At 42.6% G+C, this 19,889-nt stretch overlaps 1 long non-coding RNA gene across 1 annotated transcript; it reads left to right on the top strand.

Annotated features, from left to right (window-relative positions):
* The first annotated feature begins 3,715 nt into the window (after positions 1-3,715).
* LOC120795836 lies at positions 3,716-7,482 on the top strand. Its single transcript, XR_005708281.1, has 3 exons — positions 3,716-3,935; positions 4,589-4,715; positions 7,229-7,482. It is a non-coding gene; the product is annotated as an uncharacterized LOC120795836 (long non-coding RNA).
* The last annotated feature ends 12,407 nt before the right edge of the window (positions 7,483-19,889 follow it).

Genomic DNA, 19,889 nt, shown 5'->3' with positions numbered 1-19,889 from the left:
GCTAATGTTTGTTTGAGGGCTGAAGTTGGAGAAAATTTTGAAAATTGATGGAGCTCCTGAGGTGTACTTGGTGTCCTCTGTTCGCCGTGTGGTCCGTGTTATACCGGACACCTGTTCCGAAAATGCAGAAGAAGAAGGAGACGACATCGATCAAAATGCACCTTGCTGAAGAGACACAGTCTTTGGCTTCTGTTTACATGGCGCTGTCGCCAAATAAGCCCTCTCCAATACGCACGGCGCTCCTCAAAAAAGCACCAACCACATCTCCAGCTGTCCTCGTCTCTAACCCCCCACCCTCACCCCCCATCCCACAAAAAAACACACACACACACGCACACAAACAGAGAGCAAGGCACAGGCACAATAATTGAAACAAGTCACTTGAAAGTTCAATTAAAGTCAGTGGTTCCTGTTTACAATAAGATGAAATATGGGAACCTTTAACAGCCATGTGCTGAGTCAAAGGCTCTTTCAAAAATAACTGAAAAATAAATACACTCATTAAAACCTCCCTTAACAACGTGAACTCAAGCCATTTCGATTCATTTTCAAATTTTTTTCCAGCATCTCTGGCTCTAATTTTATAGACAACTTAATCTATTCGCTCTTTAATGTGAAGTTTGGTTCAATAAATCTCAACAGAAAATCGTTGGGGCTGTGAAGGAAGCAACTGAATTGATGTTACGGAAACCTGTTCTATAAAACGCCTAAAATCCCCTTTTTGAAAACAAGATTAACGTGGATTTTCGGGGCATTTTAGAGTAAAAATGATCTGGATGTTTTAAAATTTTATTTCAAAACACGAGATTACTGGATGCAAATGAGACTTTCATTGCGTAAAAGAATAACACAGGCTTCCCCGTTGAGTTAATGATTTTTTTTTTTTTTTCAGTTCTTTAAACAGAAATAAATGTGCTGTGTGATGCTGATTGGTAAATGTCTGATTGCTGTCACTTCAGCCTCACTGACACTCACCCGTTATCCCCACTGTGCGTCTTGATTAGTTGCATTTTTTTTTTTTTTCAATATCCAACGGTTTTAACCCCCTCGTCCCAATCTGTCACACTTAAAACACACCCGTCTACCAGTTGCACACACCCGCTCAATTATAATTACCCTGTCCAAGACCTGATTATGATAAATGTTTTGTTTTCGTGTTTCTTTTGATGAATTAAGGAGATAATCCGAGTGGCATCTAACTGGAGCTGCAGTTTGGTATCGATACAGTCCAAAGTGCTTCAGGCTCCTCCAAATAATGCTGCAGATCAAACGCGATTGTCTCTTTAATGATTCCTACTCCAACTTTACCATATTATATTTTTTTTTTCAGTCCAACCTGAATAATCATCAGCACTTTGCAGGAAAAAAAAATATTTGAAACTACAGGGGAGAAGTGAGATTTTTAGTCATGTTCATTTGATCGAGCTAAACCCCCAATTTAGACGCATAAACACAATGTGTCACTAGACCCTCGAAAACACGGGTAAATACATATTAAATAGGACGTGGTGGTTTATTGTCCTCTAAATGATTCATCCCTGGAAGCTGAGGAGAACCAGCAGAGAGAAAAGGCCCCGAAACATTTCTTTTTCCTTTTTTTTTTTTTTCGATAGCAGGCCTAAATGTTCTTTCTTTATTCCAGTGCAGCTTTCAGGTTCACGCCTCCACAATCCCTGATCCCCTTTGTGTCGCATTTGGACGTTATTTCGTTTGTAAATTCACATCGAGGAGGAGTATGTGTTAGTAGAAAAAAAAAAAGGCTTCATTTCTGACGAAAACTTCACTGACTGAACGTGGACTCGGCGTCCTCGGTTGCGGTACTGGCTTCAGTCAAGTGAGAGTGCGAAATTGGTCAAATGTGACCTCCAGGAATCCGACAGTTATGGAAAGAGGCGATAATAAAATCAGATAAGCTCTGATTTAGCAGCAGGTCCGTCTTCGCTTCCGCTGGCGGAGACGGTCATAACGTAACTTCATCACTCTGGTACCAATAATCATCGGGTGCTCTCTGTGTGCATTGGCATCATTTGCCTCTCTCAGATAAATGCCAGTCCAGGAGGGTTTGGTGAGGAGACGCACAGTTATTGTCTCCGCACTCTGCTCAAATAAAATGGGCTGAGTTTAAGACGATTGACCCCTTTATCTACAGTTTGGTGCCACTTAGGAGCCTAAACCCTTCTCACTGGTATTTCTCTGAGTGTCTTCGTGGGTTCTATTTTAGCACCACTAACATAGCTCAACGTTTTCCTTTTTACTCCTTTTAACAGAGTAATGTTTTAGCTTTTTAAATGTGATTTTTATCACAGGTGTGATCGCCTATAGGCGTCTAATCTTTGATTTCTCGGACTGTACCGCGATTTCTTATTCCGGTAGTGTATATTAATAAGAAGAATTATAAAAATTCTAATAACAATAATAATTATTTGAAAAAGAGGGAGAAGAAGAGCCAAACTTACCCTGGTGTCGACGAGTGTAAAGTTCTTTGTCTACTTGGTTTCCTCCAAGAGAAATAATAAAAGTCAGTACAAATCAACGACGTCCTTGCGGATAAAAAGACACAAAGCCAGGCAGAATCAGAAGCAGAAGCAGAAGCAGGGGCAGAGGCAGAGGCAGAGGCAGAGGCAGCCGTCTTCAGAGGCAGGACAGCAGCGCGGGTAGAAGTTGAACGTCGAGCGCCTGCATCAGGTTTTAAAGCGGTGCGACGGCGGCGGAGTGATGGAGGAGGCTGCATGTACGCCTTTAGGATTTGTTGGTGTGCTGGGAGTGAAGTGGTTTGATTTGGATTTTGTACCAACCGCCAGCCAATAGGAGCCGCAGGACTGAGTTGAGGTCTGTCTCTGTCTCCGTCTCTCACACTGGTGGGGAGGATTTTTTTTTTCTTCTTCATGTTTTTTTTTTCTGGGAAACAAATGTCTCCAGCTACTTTTTTTTTTTTTTTTTTTTTTTTTGACGCACAGTCCTCAGCCAATGGCAGCGAGAGGGCGACTGACAACATCCCCATCCCACTGCAGAGAGGGTACATTGATAATAAATAAATGCCGCTGGATGGGGAGAAGTGGACTTTAAAGTCAGTCTCCTCATCTTTTTGTTACATTTTATATTAAAACTTCGCTGTTATCCAACGGGAGCATTAAACCGAGAGATGTTACATAAAGGCTGGGTGGGGAAATCTTTGCACAAATAGAGTTTCCACGTATGTCCTGTATGTAGAGCAAATTCGTGGCATATACTTTTTCAGAATTCCGCTCTGCATCACTTATCTCTACTGAGTATGTCTAAAAAAAAACAAACACCCAAAATGATTTTTGTGTTCTTAAAAATGCGGTTGAACATCAAAACTTTCAGATAACTGAAGAATATCAAATCATCGTTGCATGAAATTGCATATTTACTTTACGATGCACCTCAACGAGAATGACGTGAAGCTTTTACTGGTGTAAAGAAGAGTTAGAAATGGAATTAAATCTGTGACTGAGAGACAGGGGAGGGGGGGAAAAAAAACCCCGCCTGGACTAAAGCAGGGCTCTCCATGTGAAGGCTGCACCGTCCTCTCACATTCCAGCGCGTCGCGAAAAAAGGGGATTTAGAGCGACTTATTTCCTTAAAACTGTCCTCCCATCCACAGAGCCAGTCAGTCTGCTCCCATCAGCCCGCTGCAGGCCTGCACCCAAAAAAAAAAAAAAAAAAAAAAATCACCCACAATATTTACGGGGGAATTCCCACCGAGGGGCACCGGGCAGCCGAGGACTTAACAGGCACCGGACCCGAAGGGTGCGAGCACCCGGGGAGGAGGATCAATGCAAGCGAGAGGAAATAGCCCGACACAGGCCCGATGCGCAGTTGGCGACGAGGCGTGCGACTCTCACTCGTTTCAGCTGAACCGGCTACTGCTGGAGGAAGATGGGAAAGAAATGACAAGACTTCAGGATATGGAGGTGGGCCTGTTTTTCTTTTGAATTTGATTTAGTAACATAATAATAATAATAATAATAATAACACTTGTTGTTGTTATTCTCAAAAAGGCCATATGGTGCAGTATGAATCTTATATTTCAGGAGGAACTACGAGCTGCAAGGGACAAATAAGCCTCCTCTACGTCACTTGAGTTTTGAACCTGCGTGCCCATCTCAAAATAATATGCCGAGGGTTTTTGTCACGGCTTGGTAAATGTATCATCTTAAGAGGCTTTGTGGAACACCTACACACACACACACACACACACACACACACACACAAACACAGTCTCTCTCTCTCTCTCTCTCTCTCTCCCTCTCTCTCTCTCTCACACACACACACACACACACACACACACACAGTCACACACCGCGCGCTTGCACGGACACACCCGCTCACTTCAAACAGATTTGAATATTGATTTAGATTTATAAACACAGGCAGACCGTGGGTTTTACGAATCGTCACTCGCCTCCCTCTCCGGGGCTCGTGTGGAAGGCCAGAGTCAAAGGTGCGGTGACAGCTGCTGGGGAGACTGGCTTTCACTCAGAGCCGCAGCCTGCTGAGGCTGACACAAACCGATGCCCCGCACACTGTATCAACTTCACAAACTCAGTGACATCTCTTTTGACAGCTTTCGATCAGAGGCGGCGGCTGGACGGATCATAGCCCCGGATTTCTTTTAACAACCGACCTGAGATCTGAGAGAGCCAAACTTTTGCTGTGAGTCTGCCCGTTTGAAGGAAAGGAAACACGTCCAGGTATCCCTGTTTGGTTTTTTGTTTTTCTTTTTTTTTCTGCTTTTATATCTATATAAAAAAATAATTTTTATTTCTCTTTACAGACAGATAACCCACTAGAGAATGATCTCATCTACCATAAATTCACATAAATCACCTTTTTTATGTGAGCTAAAATAAATTCATGTCATATATGATACAGGGGGCATCTTCAAACGGTCTCGAGAATCATGTCTTGTCTTATGGATTTTTTTTTTTTTAAATTGTTATTGTTTTATTATTATAATTGTTTGCTTTATGCCCATCACAGAGGTCACAGCGTAGTCCTCTCACATGCTACTCCACCAGACTCCTTGCAAAAATCATCACGTTTAGAGCAGAATGTAAAGCATAAATCAATAGGCTCTAGACACCTACAGCTCCTCAAAAATATTTTATTTTGTTTGACATGCACGCCCTAAGAAGGTAACATTAAAATAATCAGCTTGCTGCTAATATATACACACACACACACACACACACATATATATATAGTAAATAGAATATGTGAATATTTGCTCGTATTTAACAGCTGCATGGTAATGTACCCTGACGCTAGACTTTCAAAATGTTGCGTGGAAAATCATGACGTCTGATGCTGTTATCTGCCGGATCTCACCGTTTAAATTGCTAAATAATTTATTAAATTGTAAAGCCAGGCCCTCCGCAGGGACTTTGTATCTTAAAAGGACGTTTAAAGGGAGAAGGAGTTAAACGCCTCTGGCGAGCAGCGCTCCCACTGACTCCCGGCTAATTGACGACGACGGCTTTTATCTCCGCCTCTGCTACACTCAACCAGAGGGTGAGGATTTCACCAGGCCTGCTCCAACCTGTGATTTCTACCGGTTAATGCGTAGGCTACACAAATTAAAAAAAAAAAAAAAGTGCAGAGGCCTGGATCTTAAACCCTTGTTTGATAGCCTTGAAAAGAAAAACCCTATGTCAAGATAAGATAATTAATAGGCAGGCTGCCCTCTTCTCTCCCTACTCTGAGCTTGTCCAGGCCAAAAAGAAATAGTCAACACATTTTAGAATGAATAACTATTTGTTTTCTTAAAATGAAATAGACCAGATAAAGTAAAAAAAAACAAAAAAAAACAACAGTCTGAGAATTTAGATGTTGGCTCTTTTGCTAAACAAATCACAGATGCTGTTTGTGAGTTATCTGAATTTAAAGATGCATATTTACATATTTATTTAGGCTATATACATCTTCTAACTATCTAGGCAGTTTTCATCTCCCGTCTTCTGCCTCTTTTCCCCCTTGTTTGATATTCGCATGACTGAATATGGGGAATGTGTTGGTGGAATTCATTCTGAGCTTAAAAAAGAGATAGAAAAAAAAGGAATAAATCCAATAAAGCCAGTTTATATAGAAATGCAGATAATCTGTAATTTAAAGGAAAGCTTTTCCTTCTGCATTCGGGATTTAAATTTACCTCAGTACTTATTGCTTTTGCAGTAAACAACCAGAGGTCTCTTTAATCAGATTTTTTAAATTCAGTTTTACTTTTGTTAGCTTTGTTTATTTTTTAAAAATCTTTTTATCCTTCTATTAAACACAAACGTATAACTCTTAACTGGAAAATTAGTTCAATGTAGTCCATCCAGCCACTTTTAAACATAATCACATATTTCCAAAATATTTGCAAAATGTTTTAAAATATCATGTGTAAAATATTATATAATAATATTTAGTAGATTTAGGAAATGTATGCGGCTCTAAGTGAAGTTAATAAAATGACTGGGGTTACATCCACAATAATTATTGTTCTTTATTTAACACTGTAATTATTGTGTAGACTGTGTGTTTGGTTGTGAATGTGAGTGTGAGGGAGACAGCGAGTGCAAGAGAAAGAGAGATGCGCTGAAGTAGGATATTCACAAGCTGTATTTTAATTAGCCTGGCAGGTTTGATGGATACGTTGCCACTACTGCTGCTGCTTTGCAAAAAAAAAAAAAAAAAAGGTGCAGTGCGTAGTGAACAAGATGTCTAAACTGAGGGCTTTCCCTGCGCTGTTCCATTATTACAAAGGAGCTAAACCTTTGTGTAATGTAACATGTAACTGACCCCAGAGGTCATCAAAACACATTCACAGCCCTCCCCAGGGATTAGAGGGGGAGAAACCCCCATTCAGTGTCAGTTTGGGAAGAGTTTCCTGACACAGAGGCACCCAGGCAGCCCTTTGCATCTGGGATTTTATCTGTACAATTATTCACAACGTTACAAATTTTAATTTCTTCTTGAACTAATTATAGAAAATGCTTATGCTGTTAAAAGAGTCCGTACTCTAGTTGTTAGGTTGTACTTTTATTATGAAAAGGTGTGCCGATCATGAAATTATGGGTTTACTTTCCAAACAGATCTCCCAATAAATTCAAATGTGGTGCCTCCATAATGCTCTGGCTGTGTGTGTTTGCCAAGTTTTGTTCTTGCCATTAATATGACATGCCTTTTAATTAGTGCTATAATTGTTTGTGTTGTGTTTGCGCAGGAGTTCACCAACAAACAAACGGATGCAATTAAGCACACTCGCCTTCAGATCATCAAAGAGGAGGCAAAGTCAAGACTGGCAGAAAACTGAGAAGGACAAATAAAAGGCGGAAGAAGACTCTGCTGCCTCAAGGTTACCACTGACTGACTGAACTGTGTGAAGAGCTCATCTCCTCGCAATCTGGAGAGTTCTTGAATCTTCTGCAAGGACAAATCACTAGCCGTGTTTCATAGTGAATGGGCTCATTTTAGAACTTGATGTAACTCTTAATTAATGTTGTATTTTAGTATCATTGCTGAACAATTCAGTTTGTTTATTATCACATTTCGGTTTCTTTTCTGTCTCCGAATTAATTAAAGATTTATTTCCAAATAAAGACATTTGTGTCGAAATCATTGTCAAGCCACCACTCTCCTCTCCTTCTCCCGCTCTCCCTTCACCTAGCCAACAGTAGCCTTCTCCTCTGTCTGCAGAGGTGTCTGCATGGCGTGGTAAAACCTGCCCTGCAGACCGGACCTCTCAAGTCTTCAAAGGAGGAAGAACTCAATGTGGGGGATTTGTTCAGGCTTATTTGGTAACCTAGGATTTGAATTGGATTCTGGGAGGCATTCATAACACATTTGAAAATGTTACATTGTGTGATTTTGTGTGTAATCCCCATAATAAATTTTAGAAATGGTCACAGCACTTGCACAACTGTTACTATTCATGATTTATCAAATGGTTTTCTTGTCTTGCCTCTCGGGGGTGAGGTGTGTGTTGCCGACAGGGAGCAGGACGATCTCAGCCGTTGGCTGGTAGAGCCGCTGAAGGTACGATCCTACCATTTTAACCTTTCTCTCAACACTGTTTTCCTTATTTGACCTGAATATGTGATAGGGTCACCCACCTTGCTTCCAGAGGGATTCTCTCAGACCCCCCAACAGCACTGGAGCGTTTCAACCACCAGTAGATTATACCTCCCTGGGAGCAGGGTTAGTGTACATGCACACACACTGTAGGTACAGTTTATTAAAGTGTGTATTCTTTACAAGCCACAGTTTTCATTTCTCCATCATGCCTTTTAAAGTGCTTCGTTTTACTTACTACTAATTGCAGTAAAGTAGAAAACTGTGTAGTTAGATCATTTTATATTTGTTACAAAGTATTGTAAGTAATGTGCAAGTTTAATGGGTCTAATTTCAAAGACCACCTCTAGATATGTTTTACAACATATAATAATACTCCTCTTTAGGTAACAATTTGTGTCTGATATGGTTTTCCACAATAAAGTTCAATTAGCTCTATAAAAAATATTTAAAATACATATTTTCTCTTATCCTTATTGAAAAATCCAGAATGAAATAACATGCAAATATTGCTCATTTCAGAAGTTTAACCTCTTGATAAAATAGGTCTTCTACTTCACTGAAAAGTCCCTTCTCAGTGTCTCTGCACTGGAGGTTTCACACGTTTTCGCATCACACCTGTGTAGATTGCATATTGGACCACGACTGACTTCAAGACCTGTTGTGATGTCACAAAATCCTAAACAAATATGTCCCCTTTAACAAATGAATTTGGAAACAGCCTTCCAGTTTCAAGGTCTGCACAGTGAAGGCAGTGAAGGTAAATTATCCGAGTGAAGTAACAATAAGCAAAACATAGGGGAGGGGAGGGGGGCTTTGAATACCGTGTCCCCTTTGCCATCGAAATGAGTGGTGTGTGTTTACAAAGCCAATAATCGTTGACCAGATGCAAAGAGATAAGTCACAACGCAGCATGATCACATTAGATAGTTAGAAGGAGTGAGTAATGTGAAACAGTGGACTGACTTTTTTTTTACGGACATGCTCCATCACATGGTTTGGCTGCTCCACTGGTAGGATTTCTTTTCTGATACATGTAACTCTCCCGCCTTAGCTCGATAAGAGCGAGAGAAATGTTTTGTGTGTGTGTGTGTGTGTTTGTGTGTGTGTGTAAATCAGTGTTTGTGCCCTGTCCAAACCCCACTTTGCTTTGAATGACACTTTGGCGATGCCCCCAGCTCCCCACTTTGACTTCTCAAGCGTACCCCCTGTTAGTGCCAACTCTGCCAATTCCTCTCATGTCTTTAATATCTCTCTTTGGGCCCATGGGTTTTGCCAGTGAAGGCTCCCCCGTGACAGTTGGACATTGCCGTCACATTTGGGAGACAGCGACGGGTGTTTGTAGCGTTCCCAGCCCCGGGCCTGTGGGGAATCTGTGATGGCTCGCCTGTCAGCCAGCCCCTCCCCTGTAATTAGGAGAGTAAACACAGCGCCTGGCTCAGCTTGGGGGAGAAGTAGGAGGGAGCGGAGGAGGGAGCGTCCGGCTCCTGTCCTACTGCTACTTGAGCTGTCCAGCAGCAAGTTTGAACTGAGAGACTGTGATATGAACCCCATCACATCTCCGGGCAGGACTGAGAAGTGGAGGAGAGTATTGTCTGTTGACGTGCTGAACAACACCAAATTTCTATTTGTTTCCTTGTTGAGCATCAAGGAACCATTGAGGAGACGCTGCATTGAACCGAACCTTTGTAGAGGAAATACAGAGAAAAATGGATCACTCAAGATGATCTGAGAGCTGTTCACAAAGGTGATCAGTATGTGTAGAGTGAAGATGAGTAAAAGCTGTTCCCTCCAAGGTATTTCATGTGCTTTTTTAGCAGAATTAGACTCATGCAGAACTCCAGCAGATGATATAAAACACACCACCACTAAGCCTCCGTCCCTCCTCTCTTCACCTCTCTCCTGGTTGCTGGGGGGACCGGTCAGCAGCTGAAGGAATGTGTTGTGGGCTGGAGCTGTAGCCGTCCCACCCAGCTCCAGCCACTCCGCATTGCCCAGGCAGGGAGGCTGGCTGCGGGAATGCCACGACCAGGAGGGGAGGAATTTCACCGGAGGACCTGCCAGAGAAATGCCATGCGGGGAGCGATGAAGAGAGAAACCTAGACAGAGAGAGAGAAAAGGAGATCGCAGCCAATTGAAACGCAGCCTGTCAGTGTCATTTTGGTTTTTGTAGGATGCTTACTGATGATGGGCCAGTTGCTGAGTGAGCTGGTTGCCACACAGACACAGTGGCACCGCATCTGACTCTGATCTTTCTCAGATGGCTTGGGGTGTAACAGAAGTAGCTTTAAGTGAGTGCATTTAAAAATAATATTATTCTTAACAGGTTCAGTCCAAATCATCCATCTGTATTACCCACCATCTGTCTCTCCAATACAAGAGCATGATCACATGCACTTTTTTTTGTGTAAGTACATTTTAAATCAGATGGTGTGCATCAGTGTGTGCATGTGGTGGACAGGGAGCATACAAAGGGAGGGGTGCCTGAAGGCCCAGGGTACTTGCCAAAGTCTTTACGGCGCCCAGAGAGCCATGCTGCAGCATCATGGTCCACAGCATGGAAAGACATGGGGCAGATGGGTGCAGTGTAGCAGCACAACCTCCCCCTTCTCCTCCCAAATGTGAGGCAGCAGTGGTGGGAAAGGCACAGTTTGAGAGGGAGCCTGGGTTCACGGCTGAAACAGAAAAGCTGTTGGAGGGGCATTTGGGGGCTGGGAGAGAGTGGGGGCTGAAAGCTGTTTGAGGGGGGGCTTGGAGAAGCTGTTGGTGGGGCAGGGATCCTGCAATGGAGAGGGAAAGCCAGTCCCCCTGTCACATCCCTTTGAAATCCAAGTGCAGGGGCACGAGCCCAGGGAGGAGTGGCAGCGTGGCCCAGCGCCTGGGCAGACAGGCAGTCACCGCACTGGGCCACAGTCCAATTCGCCTCGCCTGGCCCCTTCCCACCTCAGCCCACCCCGTCTGGACCAGGCTTAGGGGAGTCAGGCAGCCGACCCCCAGTGGACAGGCTGGAGCCCTGCACTACTGAGTCCCATCTCAGAACCTCTGCTGGGTTCGAAACAGTGGCAGCTTCCACCGGGGAGAGAGGCCCTCCTCCGGCGGGGGGGGGGGACTTCCACTGCCTCGCAGCTCCTCCTGCACCCAGGCCTCTGGATGGGGGCCCAGCAGAGTCTGCTGCTGATGATAACCCCCACCTCACCAGGCCATTCTGCCTTCAGGGCCTGCGCAGGTCCACACATCCCCATGGCAACAGTGGCAGGGCTGTCCACACAATGTGAGTGGGCAACAAGCCAAGTGCTGCCAAATTGGGATGAGGGAGAGACATTTTGGGAGAATGCTCAATCCTGAATCTTTTCACCTTTATTTGGTCTCTGGGTAATCATGTTTTTGGCTCCAGTGATCTAATATCAGAGACTTGGACAGCATTTGTTATTTGAACAGTGGTCAGCAGCACCAGAGACAGCCCCACTTTCTTTTCCGAGGTTCTCCATCGCTGCTGCACGCTTCTTAAATTCTTCCACCTCTCTATAGGCTGTAAAATTCGAAATGTCAGTTTCTTGACAGCAATGCCAGGCATTTATAAAACAAGACCTTTGGGGTAAACTTGACCTGATACATTCAGTAGCATTGGTTGTGTGTTTAAACAGACCTTGTCACAGCAATATTAAGCCTGCGTAAACACAAGTAGTTCAATGACATTCACAGCAGCCACCTAAAGTTGATTCCCCACCCACTCTAAGCCACTGGGAAGATACTGTGTAAGTGGTTGGGTGGTGTTTACTGAAAGTGGATATCTGCTGTTTGTTTTGTTGTTCTGCTTTCCTGCCGTAAACACTGCATAGATTTCCTTAAGTGGTGTTTGAAACGTCTATGTGTGTGTGCGTGCCATGTGTTATATTTGCTGATAACAGGATTTACTCAAATTGCGAATCACCAGTTGAGAAAGGTTAATTGTCAGTGCAACTGGTAGAATGGGTACATGCAATAATTATTAGTATAAGTTGTTTTATTATTTAGGAACGCTAATTAGGCATTAACTGTGGTCCCCTTTTTGGATCACAGCTTCAAATGCATGTCAAATTGCATTAAGTTCACTTTGACATTTAACAAACTAAAGGAATGCTGTTTTGTAGATGTCCTTAGTGTGTTTATTATTATGAAATTGATCTGTTCTTGAGGTATTGATCAGAAAATTAGCAGAGGGATTTTCAGAAATTGCTCGGTGGAGTGTATCCTCATTTTATTCGCTGTGAGGACAATACAGATTATGATTGGTGTGTTTTTTGTTTTGTTTTTTGGGGTGCTGGCAGTTTTAGTGGTTTGGTAATTTAAGCTTACAATAAGAAGGATATTTGTTACATGCACAAAAGCAGAGATTTGAAGTGTTTTTCTCAGAGCACAGCAGTTATTACTCCTCTTAGAAACAGAAGTCTTGGTTTATGTGCCACCCCTGTGGATGAGGCTGGCATGAATCTGGCATTAAGGTGAGGTGGAAAGTGACAAGGAAAGAAAGCAAGAGATCAAGGCATGACTGCCAGTGCATGTCATTGCCCTACACTCTCATCAAATAGCCCCGTGCTGCTTATGTTGCTGCCCAGACACAAATTAATTTGGATGCCTGGAAAGACTGCAGAGCCCAGGACTCATCTCTGCCCTTTAAAAAAAGAAAAGACACCAGCGGAGAGCACTCTTCCAACAAGGGGGGGGGCAGGGGCCAAGAGAGGACTTCTGATGGATTTCAGCAGAGGGCAATACAGTGTCTGGAATAAGATGGGAGGGTACAGAGGACACGGTTGAATGTGCTTGTCCTGCTATGATGACAAGATGGCTCAGCCACCACTGTGCCACTGGCCTCCCCCGGCTTTCTTCCTCCCCACCCTCCCCCGGTACCCCCCCCCTTAGGACACCAGTGAAGTAGAAGGGAGTGCTGAGGGAGGAAGGAGGCGGGGGGATAGGAGCACTGACGGTTAGCCACCATTTAATCTTCTCCTTGGCTCACTGCAGATTCTTTCACTACATGCCCACCTCCCTCTTCTCCCCAAATCTGTACCTGCTCATCCCTGGGCCCACTTTACGGGGGGGGGGGGGCTCTTGATCAGTGAGGTGATGGAGAATGGCCCTCGTCACACACCCCAAATAGGATCGGATTGCCTGGGAGTATAAGGTGAGAGCTTCATGGGGCTTGGCGAAAATGGAGGAGGTAGTGGTGGTTGGGGGTGGTGGTGGTGGGGGGGTGGTCTTCAGCAACTAGACACTACTAAGGAATGAGCTCTGTTTGAGATGGAGTTTCCAGGGCTTGAAGGTTTTAGGGGGGTTTGTGCTGGTGCAGAACAACCACAAAACCCCAGTGCTTGTGTGCTGGTAAAGGGGGTCGGGCAAGAGAGGAGGGGAGTGAGGCGTAGGCCTTGTTCTCCACTGGTATGTCGTTGGCATGTCGTTAACCTCCCAGGGCTCAGGGGGAAAAGAATCAGGCCTCTGTGTGTTCTTAAACCTCAGGGTTCGTTTGTAAAGTGCCTGGGGAGAGCTGGACCCCTGCTGGAGGACAAGGTAACAAAACAGCAGCATGCTGACTGAAGAGGGGATGGACACTGGAGCAAAGGGTTAAATAAAAACACATGCTGGGTCACAGACCAGCCTCCTGGGTCCAGTATTATACAGTAATACTGAACCCGATAATAATCACCAGTGATCTTGTCTTATTTTTATCAGTGGTGATAGAAGTATTCAGGTCTTTTACTTACCACAGTAAAAAAAATTCTCTGTTACAGGTAAAAGTCCTGCATTCAAAATTTTACTAACATAGAAGTACAGAGAATAATCAGATAAACGTACTAAGAAGAAGAATTAGGAATTAAAAGCTACAGCCTGCAGCCCATTAGCTTAGTTTAGGGCAAAGACTGGAAATGGGGATATATTGCGTGTTTCATCTATACAGAAGCCAGTGTGTAATACACCAAACTTTTATTCCTGCCTATATTCCGAAGGTTTTCATAGAGGGGGTTTGTTCATATATCATTCATAGGCTGATTTATGACATTTTATTCCTAAAAATAAAGTTGATTTTTTTTTATGGCAGTTGACAGTATTTTCTGATTTATGGGGTGATTAAAAAGAGATGTCCAAAATCCCCTCTGTAAAATACTTTGAAAATATAATGTTAACAAAATGAAACAAGAATTTTGAACCTGGCTTTATCCAATGTTCAGAGTTCTGTTCTGGAAATGTATGCAAATTAGTGCATATTTAATTAGATAACGTGTCATTTGCATATTTAAACATGAAATTTCAGAAAACCTGTAATAAAAAAATAATTGTCTCAATGTAAGTAATCAGCTGGGGAAGTTCCATGATGATAACTGTTAGATAATTTTTTTTTACCCTTTTTACCCCCTTTACCCACTACACAGTATGAATTAAGTGCTACAGTTAGTTGTCCATTCTGTCAACTCTGTATTAATTATGGTAACTAACACGATCATTTACTGACGGATTTTTAATTATACTACAGAAGGTTTTCAGTGTTATGAGCAAAGAGATCTTGCAACAGAAACTAGAGACTACTGTACTTTCTGCAGCCTGAAAGCCAATAATAATGCATGTTTACCACCATCACATAACAATAGTTAGTGACAAGGAAAAATAACATGACTATTTTGTCTTTGTTTTGAGGTTCAAAGTGTGCGGGTTAATGAGATAGAGGCTGGAGCTGGAGTGCAGAGGGGAAAAAATGGGCAATGAGAGTCAGAACAAGAGGTTGGTAACTCTTGCTTAGTCTTGTGATCAAACACCAGTGGTGACACTACAAACTTCTATCCCCTCTTTTCAGCATTTCTCCTTTCCACCCCCTTCTTTTCTACAGTAGTAATGCCCCTCACTATTTTTCTACATCTTATCCCTTTTAATTAGAAAGCAAATTCTGAAGCCTGGAGAGACCTAATCCCCTACTACCCAACAATGCACAGAGTAGCTTTGAACAGCCGACCTGAAACCCTCAACCCCCAGTGCCTCAAATTCCCCCCACACTGCTGGACCTTCGGGGGGGAGGGGGGCTTTTTCTTCCCAGAACATTATTACTTCAGGATACATGTGCAGTGGTATTTACAGAAGCACACATTTGCATTTTAGGAATGTTAACAGTAATTAACAACTAAGTGACACATGTGACAGAAATTATACAAGTCTATGCCAACTCAGTCTATCTCCCCTGCGAGAGATGTAGCCTCAGCTGATTTGCATATATATTAATGTCTCTTATTGTATAGATTAGATCCCATTAGTTGTGGTGATTCTGGTAGAAGGTGCATTGACTAGGATGCTAAAAGTCCCGTTATTATGTTAAAATCATGTTTACATTGTTGGAGGGCAAGGAAAAAGAACGGGTTATGGCACTGATGCAAGGTTAAGAATGATTAGACACCCTGGCCATCCTGACAATAGCCTAGATTAGATTCTAAAAGCCCAAAGAGGAAAAGGCCCCTTCTAAAATGGAACTCCATTATCAGTCTGTGCATTTACACTGCTTCTATCTAAAATTGCCAGCTTTCATTTCTTAATAAAAGAATATCTAGATGGAGCACACAGTCAGCTGAAATTAAATTCATTCCTGGGTGTGAGTGCTTTACATCCAGTCCGGCATTTGACACAGGGGCAAAGTGATCATTTACTGAGCTGTTTGTCAGGAGAATTATGGAGCTGTCAGTGTCTGCTCTCGTGCCGTCCGTGGAAGAGAGGTCATCTGATAGCAGCGATGATGAGAGAGAGGAGGAGGAAATCGGGCACAGAGACCCTGACAATAACAAAAGTTTAATCTACTGATTGCTGCTCTCGATTTAAAAGACAGAGAGCTCAAGCAGTGGAAAGTTAGATTTAGAGTCTTTGTGCTGCACTGCCTCCAGTGGCCAAAGTTGTGCTCCACCCATAGTGGATTTTCCTCACTACTATACATGCAGATGGCAGTTACTGAGAGTCATCCTCAACAGTTTAAATGCAATTGCTAAATGTCAAGTCAGGAAGATGATATTGTAAGCGCACCATTATTGGTCAAAGGAAGCAGACAGTAAAAGTGTTTTTGACAGCTGTTGACTTTGCTTGTTGGCAATCCTACCACGAGGAAGAAAGAGTCATTAAGGTTAGAAAAACTAAGCTTATTAGATCCTCTTGAGGTGTTTGATATTTATTTTTAGTGGATATTATTTCTACCCTTATAGCTATGTCATTGTTATGTTTACAGCATGTTTCACTGTCCCTTAACGGGCAAAAATCTATTAATGCTGCTTTCATTCACATACAGTGCGTCAGAGTTACATTATCGTGAGATAATGCAGTTATGAGTGCAGATTTATCTGAAAAGTCTGCCTTGCGTACAGTTATTGTTGCATGTGTTCACAAGTTGATTTTCTTGCTTTAGTTACCAGTATACCTTATTTGTGTTACATGGGCTAAAATATGTAAATAAAAAAAACAAATAAACGGTATAAGTCGCCAAGTAAATTCAAATTTATCATTGCATTAGTAATTTGTTAATAATAATTAATTAATAATTCTTTTGACATGTTTGGATTTATCATATATCTGAGTGCAAATTTTAGTATACAGCCGGAAAAGTGATTTTGCAGTTGTTTTTGTGTGAATCTAAATGTATGCCTTGGTTACAGTTTATAGACCTCCTGCAGCAGATAATGGCAAACACATGGGTGTAATTGAGCTACAAGTACTTAACTTGTGTGAACATTTATGAATCAGTGTTAGTCAGAGAGGAAACTGAAGAAGGGCATTTTAGTTCAAATGAATGAGATCAAAGAAAATCTCTGTCATGAAAGAATAAATTGAGCCTGCGTGGCGAGCTTGATAATTTGCAGGCTGCATTCTTCATAGCTGCATTTCTCCTTCCTTTTCAGTCTTTCAGCTCCGTCAACTCTCCACTCTCGCTGTAACAATGTTGTCTTAAAGGAATTCAAACAGAGTTTTATTGACATAATGAATGATCTTTCAAAGGAAACACTGATTACATGAAATAACTTCATTTAGCTTCCATATTAATCATTGCTCAGCTAATTAACATTGATAGAGATGCCCTAAGCAGGGATAGTGCTCTGTGTGTGTGGAGGGTTGGAGGGATGCTGGGAGACGAGGGCATTCTCCCACTTCCATTTACTTAAGGCTCAGAGGATCTTTTTTTGGATCCCGTCTCAATTAGTTACTCACGCTGTCACTCTGTCTGTCACTTCCTGGTCTGTCACACTAAAACAACTGTGGAGTGGGCTGACTGGATGAACAAACAACAAGTCTTAGCACGAGCATTCAGCAAGAGAGCGTGGGTCACACTCTTTGCTTAAGGCTACCATATTCCTTTCCTACTCAAGGGTTCAATTTTCAGAAAGCTACTTAGGTATTATTCTAATCCCTACCCAGCTTTTTTTTTCCCAAGGCCAAAAACTCAGGTTACCATTTTGGACACTTGATCGGGAGTAGTGCTAAAGTTTGAAGCTGCACTTTATGGTTTAGTTTGTTTACAACACTGTGTGTGGCATAAGAAGCCAACAATGGCTGATCATTCTACTCTACTGAATTTACTGTCAAAGTGAGTGACTGTATCAAAAAGACAATGTTAAGGAGTTGTCAGTTAATATGTGACTGTTTAGGAGAAGACTCTGCTGCCAGTCTTCATCTGATGGAGAAGCCACAAACTCATTAATAAAACATCATCTCTTAATTTGCTATAACAACACACCATTAGCATGACAAAATCAATGGCTTTGATTTTGTATTCATGTATTTCTCTGAGCATATTTGCTGTTCACTCTGGCCTGCGTATGCTCTAAGGTGGTGGTTCCTGAGGCTGCTGCAGATGGAGGGGGGGCAGTGGAGGTCATGGTGAGGACTGTTGGGAGTTGTGGAGACGACTGCCTCTATGGGATGTTTTTCTCTTGTACAGTTTTGTTGTCTAAATGTTTTACAAACTTAATTGGCATTCCCGGGGGAAGGCTGCCAGCTGTCTGCCTGATGGTGAGGGTTTCTAATTTTGTGCATGGCGAAGGCTAGCTGCCGGGGTAACTAGCGGAGCGGAGCAGGGCACGCAACATGCTGCACACTGCACATGGTCTGATCAAGTCCAGCGTTTGTTTGCTTTTCCCCCGTTTGTTCAGCAACAGACATTGCTTCACCAGGAAAGAGTGTAGCAGCTGCTATCTCACAAGCAGAGTGCAGAGGGTGCTGGGCCATGATGCTGGGGTGAGGTTTTGGAGAGAGCTGGCCGACCACTGGTGAAGCTGGCAACAGACTGGGTCCATAAAGGCATTTGGGCTTGGTACATTATCAATGCTAACTTGTACTTCTTTATTCCCGTCCAAGATTTTTTTTTCTTTTCAGTCACAGTTAAAGTAGGATTTAAAAGTTACGGACAGTGTTTCATCAAGGTCTCTGAGCTATCACTTTCTCTCCACAGCACATAAACTGCTTTTTACCTTTCCCTCAACGACTTTCCTCTCTTCCTCTCAGGTGAAGCTCTGACTAGGTAAGTCCTCTCCTTAACTCCAGCCACCCTTTGAATTTGACAATCTGATGCCGCTGAGGGATTTCAAAGGTCAAGATAGCAATTTAAAAAGTCAGAGTAAGCTTGATTTCTGCTTTAAGCACTAATTCATATAACAGAGTGGAATAAAGAGCTTGGAGCATTAAAGATTTAGTTAAGGAATGATGGTGGATAAGAAACTGCTGACACTAGAGTGCACTTTAAACAAAGACTTTTATTTACAGAATTATAATTACAAAGAAAAACAACTTAGATCTATATACTTTAAAGTGTTTCAATATTCCGATTTCAATATGCTGTAATTGTTATGAATATATTAAACATCACTGTACATTTTATATGTTGCTGTTGTAATATATACTGACATTATGGTGATAACTCCATATCTGAAATGCATGTTGTTGGATCTGTTAAGATCTCTACACCTAGCAGCCTGAACACACATTCTTACACACAGATCCGTGCATACTCCCTCCAGCTTGGCTAACGGAGGTGAGCCCTGCTTTAGTGACCTGTACGGTAGGGTGGGCTGGGGCTCGCTGAGCAAGCTCTGTCTGTAGGACGTGTGGACTCCGTGCACATTATCGCCAATGCATGGCGCTGCATAGTAACACAGGATAATTGGCCTTCAGTGGCAGCACAGCAGCGGGAAATACAAAAGTTGCTGGTTTTTCAAGGGTAAACAGGACTCGTCTCTCAGGCAAGGTGGTGACAAGTGAGTGATTTATAAACATGCTCAGGTGAAGAAGGTCTATATTTATGACTGGATGTTCACACTCCATGGTCTCTTGTTGGTTTTGCATTAAATTCTGCTAGATATTTGGTATCTTTATTGCAGTCTCATGATTCTGAGCGATATAATCCATGAGTAGAATGGCTTATGTACAGCAGAAATGGCTTTAGATGCTGTAAATGTGCTCCCGTGGTGCTCAGAGGTGGTAAAGTGCTGAGGTTTGATGTTTTGGAGTAACATGCACCCTCTGGCTTTGCCAAAATATCCCACCTGAAACTCTTCTGCTGTGCTACTCCCTCTCCGTGTTCCTTGTGATTCTTCATTTGTAAAAAAGGACAATAAATATTGGTCAAGTATCAAAGCTTCTTAAAAATGTTAATGTTCCTTTGGGCCAGGATGGAGTTCTCCATGTGTTATAAATCCAAGAGATATTGCTTGCTGACAAACAGCTGCAACCTCTTTACTATAGATGGGCCACTCTGCAAAGATCTTGGCTCTAGGCCCGTCAGTTTTTTTTTTCATCCACTTTTTTTTTTTTTTTTTTTTTGGTCA

The sequence above is a fragment of the Xiphias gladius genome, chromosome 10, assembly GCF_016859285.1.
Source record: "Xiphias gladius isolate SHS-SW01 ecotype Sanya breed wild chromosome 10, ASM1685928v1, whole genome shotgun sequence".
Classification (NCBI taxonomy): domain Eukaryota; kingdom Metazoa; phylum Chordata; class Actinopteri; order Istiophoriformes; family Xiphiidae; genus Xiphias; species Xiphias gladius.
The sequence above is the reverse complement of the archived record's forward strand: the minus strand, read 5'-3'. Positions and strand labels throughout refer to the sequence as shown.